Raw genomic sequence first — 9,723 nt, forward strand, 5'->3', positions numbered from 1 at the left:
ATTAAACAGATCTTTTCTCTTATTTCTTGCTTAAAATTAACTTTTTTGTTTTGAAAAAGGAAAGATATTAAAAAAAGTTTGATTTACTAGCGATAAATTCCATTTCTTAATACTTTAAATCGATCATTTAAAAACTTGGATTCATGAAGATTTTGAATGATATTTTAGTGGATTTGACTTAAGTTTAGGGATTTTACGTTGACAATAGACAATAAAGATTATGCCTTGCCCTTATTTCAGATCGCATGATTCTAATTGGCAAACTTTATTAAATCCTAGCAATCATTTCAACTACTCGATTAAAAAATTTCAATCACTTTAAAAATATACAAATTGGAAAGAACAGTTGACATGTTTCAAGCGCTCGAAAACAGACGCTTCTTTTCAAGATTTGCCAGACTAAATGAAAAGAAACAAAAGTGATTTGAAATATATTGTTGTTGTTGTAGTTAATTTACGTCGCACTAGAGCTGCACAGTGGGCAATTGTCGACGATCTGGGAAACATCCCTGAGCATGATCCGAAGACAAGCCATCACAATTTTGATCCTCTGCAGAGGGGATGGCACCTCCGCTTTTGTAGCTCAACGACCTGCGCGCGAAGTCGAGCACGATTTGAAATATAAAACGTGAAGTTGTCAATGATAAATGGAAAAATAAAGGTGAGAAACAAAAATAGAAAAACCGCAGTTGCCTAGAGATAAGAAAAGATGAAAAGCAGAGAAAGGACCCATGCAGCAGAGATAAGTATTAATTACGTGAAAATAACGTTAAAATGCCACAAGGTTTAGAGCAAAAAAACGTTTATTTAAAACGTTTTATTTCCGTTTCGAGTGGTAGTCTCGAATTAGGTAAAAAAGCGTTTATATTTGGGCTGTTTTTAACGTAAAAATGACGGATTTTTGCCGTTATTTTGACTAAGGTGAATTTCGTAACCAATTTTTAACGTATTTTTTACGTTTTTTTCACCAAACTATTTACGTATATTTTTGGTTCTAAAAATTCGTTATTTTCACCAAGAATATTTACGTGTTTTTAACGCTTATTTTTATTAAAATAACGTACATTTTCCGTTATTTTAACCAAAATACAAACGTATTTTATCCATACTATTTACGTATTATTAACGCTTATTTTGAGCTTTATTTACGCATTATTAACGCTTATATATCAATATTTTTAACGCTTATTTTGAGCTAGGTGAATTGATAAATTTTTCGCGAAAATTTAACTAAATTAATTTCAATTTATCGTAATTTTAACCGAATTGTTAACAATAGCATATTTTAAGTTTTTTTTTTAACTAAGAAGGAAAGAAACCATTCCGTATTTTAATGTTTACGCTGCCCTAAGTACACTAAAAAATATAGCATTTACTTTTTATTTAAAAAAAAACTTTTAATTCTTTTCGAACTAAAACTAAAATAACGGAAAATAGCCGATATTCATGTTTTTTTTTTAGAATCCTAGAAAAAGCTTTTGTTTTTAATCTCACACTTTCTGTAAATTTTTACAATTCAAATTATAACTCAACGAATATGGAATGCAAATCTTTCTACCTCTTCACAGCAGCATACTAGTTTATTTATGAAGTTTCATGTCCCTCAGGAATTTTTTACATTTTTCATTCCTAAAAGTTTGTAATATAAAGAATTGGTAGAAGAAAAAATTACTCAATACTAACATGATTTTCCAAACTCATATGGAAAAAAAAATTTTTTTTTTAGTTTAAATTAATAATTAAGAAATCTACTGCTGTCCTGAAGTCCATGTTTCCAAATTGCTTGCTGGAAATTATCTACTCTTCTAGAATGCTTTTGGGTTCATTATTTTTTTTTTTAAATGCATATATTTTAATTTTTAGCTTGAAAAATTTGACTAAAATTTACTTTAACACACACACGAAGTAAAAAAAAAAAATATTAACCAAATTTACCATTTGATTTGTTTACTTACTAAAATTACAATTTTTCTAAGTCTTATGTTCGTAAAACTAAAATTTTTAATCCAGAAGAGCAGTTAACTAAATAATTTTAAATACAGAAAAAAACATTAAATCAAATAAGATTTATTAAGTTTTATTTATTTTACAACTATCATACAATATATAGATTTACAATTATAACACATCGCCACAGATCTGAAACATTCATAACTTCTTCCATCCCGCTGTTACTATCACCTCTTCACTGCAATGTTCCTGGAAAACAAATAAATATTTTAGCATATGAAAAAAAAATATACCGGACAATAATATTAAATTGTTACAACCAACAGTAGATTTCTAAAACGAAGCAATACTGACTAGATAAAATACAATTAAATAAAAAATTTTAAAAAAATATTAAAACTGTTTATTATTTTCATGGAATTTCTACTAAGTATATATCGATTGAGTACATCCAAATACTTAGATATAAGAAAATCTATTTTACAAATTTTAGTCACATATTACACAACAAAATTACATACATATACAGCACAAATCTGAATTAGAATATTTCATAATTTTTTTTTATCCTAACTAAATCTTACATTGAAGCCAGCAGTAAGTTATAAACAAAACATAAAATTATTTTTCGTGTGGCTTTGAGGAGAACTCCTCCAGTTTTAGTCTGGTGCTGTTGACTGCTTTGGTAACAAGTAAGAGCACATTTCTAATAGGGGAACAATGAAGGAATAAAGGTGTCAATTGGTTTACCCACGCTGACCTAAAATCAAGACAAAACTATTCACAAAACACTCCTATTTGAAATTACTTTTTCTCATAACCGCAGTACTTGCCACGACATGTGCCCATTGTCAGGTAAAGTACTCCTAAAAGCTGCCCTATACTTTCTGTTTTATTTACTTATCATCAGAATTTTATTTTCCTCTCTCATTCTTTTTTTTTTTATTATTGCTCCTTGGCTGCAATTTTCATTCCTCTTCAGAATATTTTGCAAGAACTTTGTAGTTCAGAAACACAATTCGATTAGTTTCAGTTACGTAATTTTTAATTTCTCATTTATTAAAACAGTAAAAATACTATGCCTTTTAACACTAACAGTATCTTTAATATACAAAAGGAGTAATTTTAACAAATTCAGTAATTTGTTAAACTATATATTATTTAGTTCAAGTGAAGAATTACATTTTACAATTGCCTCTGTTAAAGCTTTTTTAAACAAAAAATGGTTATTTTGAAAATTCTTTAATTTCTGTAAAATCGCTGCTAAAACGTAACACTTTACTCCAAAATACATTAGAAAGCTGTTTGGTGATATAGAAATTCATTTCCACAACGGAATTCTTAGTAATGGTGGGAAAAATAGGTTCTGTGTTCCTTGACCCTAGTGTGTTACAATCAGGTTGCTTGGGGGCAGTAAAAACTTTATTTGTTTAAACCACTTAAAAAGGACTGGATAAAAAAATTTCAAAAAAAAACTTTACACACAAAACACAGTTTTTGGAGAAATATTTTAATAAATATTTCTTCGAAAAATGTGATTAAATGAAAGGAACACAATGGTGTTAGTTAATTGTAGCAACATGACAGAATGTTTGGAGTAATGCAGTATAGCAATTTTGGACTATAAAAACAATTCGGAGGAACAGCCTTAAACTTAAAATTGTTTCAAAAAATAATAATTTTATGCTTGGAACTAATTAGAAATTATCTTTTTTAATGCTGCATATATATGTATATGAGCAAAACAAAATTACCAACTTTCCACACCCTTGCAAAAAAATAAAATAAAAATTTTTTTGAACAAGTATAGAGCAGATATATCAAAATTTTTTTAAACTTATTTAAAGATGTGAAAACAAATATATATTTTTTTGTCAAACTGTAATTCATATAGTTTGTAGTAGTGATAATTTCTATTGCATGAACTACTTAACTTACAAGTTTTCTGCAATATTAGACATTTAACGTAAATTTTACTTAATAGTTTTTGTTAAAATAAAAAGTTGGAACATAAGTATGCTAAATGTATACAGTAAAATGCAAGAAAATATAATAAATTAATGAAAACTAGTCAGTCTAACTCTTTTAGAGAAAAGTAAGCATTTTTTGCAACCTTGATATACACAATGAATCGTGTTTCAAAGCATTTTAATCATTAATACTTCAACACCAAATAATAAACACAAAAACATTCACTTGGAAAAATAAGATATTTAAATAAAAGATGTTTTCAAACAGTATGAAATCAAAAATTTTTTCATTTAATGTAAGCATAATAATATAGTGCAGAAGTTATTGAAAAAAAAAAACTTTATAAAAATAAAGTGATAATATCATAGACAGATATATCATATAAATAGAAAATATCATATGTATAGTCATAGATATAAAATCATTGATTAAAGTTAACAATATTGAAAGTTCAATTTCTAATATGCGGAATTGTAGAAAACTGCAGATGTACACAAAAAAAAAATATATATATATATATATATATATATCAACATATATACAATTGGCTTATTTTAATTAAAACAAGGATAATTTGAAATCTTGTGGCAGAATGTTTTTGAGCTATCTGCGACTAAACTCTCCAGCAGTAAGATCTAATTGCAAAATACTTTTAATACAAACAAACATATATGTTGCTAATTTAAAATGGCAAATATGCTGTGTTAACAAAAAATAATAATAATGATTTTCTTAATTTAACACGAAATAATTTTTTTTTAATATTATGGGTGATATTCTCACATTTTGTTGGTAGGAAGACACACACTTTATTAGCTTCTTCGCATTTTGTAAATAATCATCACAATAAAAAAATATTAAATATCATGAAATCCGTAGTAGCAATTGCCCCCCCCCCCAAAAAAAAATATATGATGTAATTACGTAAATTGGACTCCTCAAAAGCGTGTTACACTTTGAAATTAGGTTGTAATAAATAATATCGTATAAAAAATATCTGATTTAAAATTTAAGGAGAAATCAACATCTATAACTTCTAAAAATTCAATAGAATTTTTTAAAAAAAAAAATAGATAGCCTTAAAAAATAGATACTCAAATGCTCGATTCGAGTTTTCCATATTGTTTAAATATATCAAGATGGTTAAGAACCAAATGAAAATCAATATCAATAACTGCCGAAAATACTATCAAAACATTACGTCGATTTATGATACTATCGGTGAAAATTGAGCGTGTCAAAAACTGATTATCTAAATGCATGATTCAAATATTGCATGTTCAAATATTTCTGTAAAAAAGAAAAGTAATATTTTCTTCTCTTCAAGAGAAAAATCTTTCTGCAAGAGATCTGTAAAATTTTGCAACAATGTCGCCGTTTCGCTGCGATTCTGCCACGGAGATTTGAAATACTGAGCAATATGCATAAATCTTAATTCCCCGAGAATTTCTAATTGATGTTGTTTATTCATTTTAATGTTTGCCAAATGTTTGGTTTGAGTAGCCTTAGCCTTTGAGGGATTCATCAATCTGCATAATCGCTGAAGAATTCTCAAAAGCAAAATAGAAGTTTCAGAATTTGTTTGAACTTATGGAGGACTATGAATAAAAAGACTAATTTAATGCAGATAAAACACATTTTTTTTTTAAGTGTCAGTGAAATAAAACATTGGAACAGCAAAAATAGTGGTGGTAAAAACAGTAACAGTTTACCATTCTACTTGATACTAACGATGAAACTTACACCAGAAACTTCTATTATAAATTAGTTGAATAGTGCAAAGGCTGATGATTGTGCATGAAATAATTAGGATTCTACAGTACATGGAAAATATATTTACAATATATGATAATTCATTTTAAGAGACAAATTTTTGAGTACTTTTATTTGTTGTTATTGAAGCATGGGCAGCCTATGTAAACAATGTTTAATTACTTTTTTTAATATCAGCAAAAGTAATCTGAAATAATTTTTAACAATTGATTTGATCATGTTTATAATTTCACGAATTTTTTTACCCATTTTTAAGCACAAGAAAAAAGGAAACAATTCAAATACAGTTATTTCTTTAGACATACTTAATTCAGGTACCTTCAAATGAGACTTGATGGAGGTTCATTCTCAAAGCTAGATCCTTTTCAAAGATCTTCCTCAGAAGTACATCAATAGATTATGAAAAAGAAAATTCATTCAGTTAATACGTTCAAAAACATAGAAATAATTCAAACATATTTTGTTTTGTTTATACGGGCACATTTATTATTCAGAACTAGAGAAGTAAGGAGTAATGGTTTGGCAGAATTTTAGCTAAAAAAAATGGTGAAATGCAGAATATATTTTTATAGCAATATTTTTTTAAAAAAAAATTCATTAATAAATATTTTTTACGAATAAATAAGTTTATTTATTATTGGAAATTACTCCATGCTTATCTATATTAGTGGAATGGGCTAAAGGGAAAACAAAAAACTAAACCAGAAATACTTAATAAAGTTATGAAGTAAAATAGAAAGAGAAAAAAAAAATTATCATAATTGTTACAACAAAACTTCCATGCTAAGAATAATATTTTTTGTAAAGCAGTATCCATAAAGCAATATTAACTAAAATATAATCTATTAGAAATATGTTATTAAAATGCTGTGTTATCTTAAAAATGCTAAAAAAAAACAAAAGATTAGATACAAATGTAAAACAGAAAAATCTATTTTAATTCTCAAAATGAAATTTTAAAGCTTTACATCTCAGTCTTTCCAATTATCATATTTTCCAGATAAGAATAAAGACAATAGAAACATTCTTAATTACTGTGTCATACAGTTAATAAAAACAAAGTTTTTTAGAAATGTAAAAAGCTAGGTAAAAACCAAGACAAAAATTGTTTAAAAGAAAAATTTAGCAATAAAAATTTCAATTGAACTTTTTCACCTAGCAAGGGTCTGTCTAGGTTTTTCTGATAGGTACCTATTTTATGAAAATTTAGACATAATTTGTGAAAAATTAAAAACTACATTAAAAAATCAACACAAAAATATGGATTTATCGTTTCTTAAGGAATACAAAAATAAAATTATAAGAAAAAGTATTTTGTGAAACTAATGTTTTTTCTAAAGTTGAATTTGTGAAGGTACTGCTAAACGGTAGTAAATTTGGCCTTGACAGACCTCTGCCTAGGCATATTTTTAGAATACAGTGACTATAAAAGAATTAAAAAAGTTTTAAACAGCAATGTAAATTTAAATAAAAGCTTGAATAAGAATAATTCTAAAGATAATTTAATATTGAAAATTACTGCAATTATTTTCCATATCGTTTTAGCTGATAAATTTCAAAAACTGTTTCAAAAATAAGAAGAAAAATTTCCAGTAAATGTTCAACTGGGTGTTTTTTTTTCTTTTTAAAGATATCATGTTGCAAAATAAATAGTCAAAAAACTATTTTGTCCATGTGAGATTTTCTCTTGCAATAGCTTGTTAAGATGATACTTCCACGACATTTTGGTTGAAGAACCATCTGCTATAGACTCTTGTAAAATTTACACCAATCAAGCGTGTTTAACCCTTGGTTCTTTGAAAAGGTAAAGTTAAAAGAAAATGCCACTACTCAACTTTTTTAAAAATGCAACAACTAATAGTTTTTATACTTTATAAGACAATAGTAGGTAAGTAGATAAGACAGCTCAAATTAATAACAATATGATAGGACTGTTTCACACATAACACTTGTCTCGTCTCATTTGCTAATAAAAATGCCATCTCGTACTGAGTAGGCAAAACAGTAAGAAAAATGCCCGTATCATGATCTGCCGGTGAATAATCACTATATCTTCTAAGCAACTTCCACGCAGCAACCAGGAGGAACTAAAAAAAATTAACGAACGGAGATCAACTTGAAGAGTATAACTCGTAGCTACCTTTCGCACACCTTTACATATTCTTTTAAAAAATTAGCAGTTAGAAATCTATTTGGTGCCTGGACGATAGAAGTTGGCATAACTGCTCAGAATACAGAAGTACCCCTAATAGGGAATTAAAAGTTTAATGAGTATTTCTATGTTGTTACCTATGGATAAACATTTATAAACTTCCAGCGGTCCACGAAAAATTAAGAAAATATCTGAGAATGGGAGTAACTCAGAGAATATAAGTTGAAGCAACCCTCAGGAAAACTTCTACATACTTCTTTTAAAAATTTTTGCAAAGTACAAAATATATATATTTTTTTTTGTTTCAACATTTTTAGTTGGCAAAATCTAGTTCAAATAGGGAAACATCCCCTTTTATTTGATTCATAAAATCAGGGGAGATCTCTATAAAAGGAACAATGGCAGAATAATCAGCACGTCTTGGCAACTTCTGGTATCGGAGAAACTGAAAGAAAGTTAAAAAATCACAGAAAGGGACCAACTCGAAAGATATAACTCGTAACCATTTGGCAAACATTCATGTTTTTTTCAAAAAAAATTTCAAGTTTATATCTATTTGGTAGCTTGGCTATTGTAGTTAGTGTGACAGGTTAATATATGGAAATATCCCCTAAAATTAGTGAAACAGAAAAATTTACATTATAAATCTAGCTAAAATTCTTTTCCACTCCGGAAAATTAGTTTATCATCACCTGTGGCAGAATAATCAACGTCTTGGTAACTTCCAGTGGCTATCATCACACTGAAAACAAAACATGGGAAGAAACTCAACAGGGTATATCTTGTAGCCACTACCCCCTGGCAAACCTCTACAAGTTTTCTTTTATAAATGTATGCAAGTTTGAAATCCACAATAGTAGGCGCAGCAAATCACAGAAGGAAAATATCCCCTCTACTCATATTTTGGTGTGTAAAGTCAACCATGATTAATGACATTTAAGTATTATCTTCAGAATAATGCTTATAATTGTTACTTTTTGTTAATTGTTATTTATTATAGCAACAAAATTTGTCAGGTGAATAAAATAATGCAGCATTAATTTAATAATTTTGATAATTAAAGCTTTAAAATAGAATTTTTTTTTACATAAGATCGCAACTAGTTTAACTCAGTATTTCAGATTAATATTCCTTGATTAAGCTTAGGTACCATCAGAAAACTTTCCAAAAATTCATGATTTTATTAAAAATATCTTAACTGCATAACAATCGTATATAACGGGTCTGTATTTCGTCTCTTTACATTAAGCACAGCAAATGAGATTCAACAAATTCTCTTGCTTTTTTCCAAAATCGTTACGTTTTGTCATAGTTTGTTAAACTTCGCAAATGATAGGCTTAGAATATTTGTGTTTATTTCAAGCAGAATTAACTACAATAATTATTCACTTTTTTTGACAGTGAAGCATTATAATGAATTAACATTCTAAAATAGTAATGATTAAAGTAAGGAATAAAAGAACTTACCATTGAATTCGGCGTATGTAAACACACGCGTGCAACAATGTAAATAAATGTAGGGGTAGCTAGTGTAGGGGTAGCAATCCTTGTGTAGAACTTGCTCCCACGGAAAAGGAGTGAAAAGTTGAAACTTAGTATCGTTTAATCCACTTGTAAAACAAAAACTCAAATAACTGAAAGCAATGTGGAGAGTACTTTTGAATCTATATTGTTAATCAATTTTTTCTCTATTTTTGATTTTTCTTCTTATTTTTCTTATTATTATTCTAATTAAACCTGGAATTAAATGCTACATTGTAGAATAACTTTCATATAATATTTTTAAAAAAGTTAAATAAAACTGTCAAGCTTTTTTTTAAAAAATTATTACTATTTTACCTGATGACTTAAAGAAAAATGGAATTATATTGTTATGT

General features: G+C 27.4%; 1 long non-coding RNA gene across 1 annotated transcript; it reads right to left on the bottom strand.

The window, feature by feature from the left end:
• Window positions 1–2,061: 2,061 nt before the first annotated feature.
• LOC122270889 (uncharacterized) lies at window positions 2,062–9,385 on the bottom strand. The gene is made up of 2 exons (XR_006226040.3): window positions 6,000–9,385; window positions 2,062–2,199 (listed from the first exon to the last, which is right to left on the bottom strand). It is a non-coding gene; the product is annotated as an uncharacterized LOC122270889 (long non-coding RNA).
• Window positions 9,386–9,723: the final 338 nt, after the last annotated feature.

The sequence above is a fragment of the Parasteatoda tepidariorum genome, chromosome 6 (assembly GCF_982258835.1).
Source record: "Parasteatoda tepidariorum strain Cologne lab strain chromosome 6, Ptep-v5.0, whole genome shotgun sequence".
Classification (NCBI taxonomy): domain Eukaryota; kingdom Metazoa; phylum Arthropoda; class Arachnida; order Araneae; family Theridiidae; genus Parasteatoda; species Parasteatoda tepidariorum.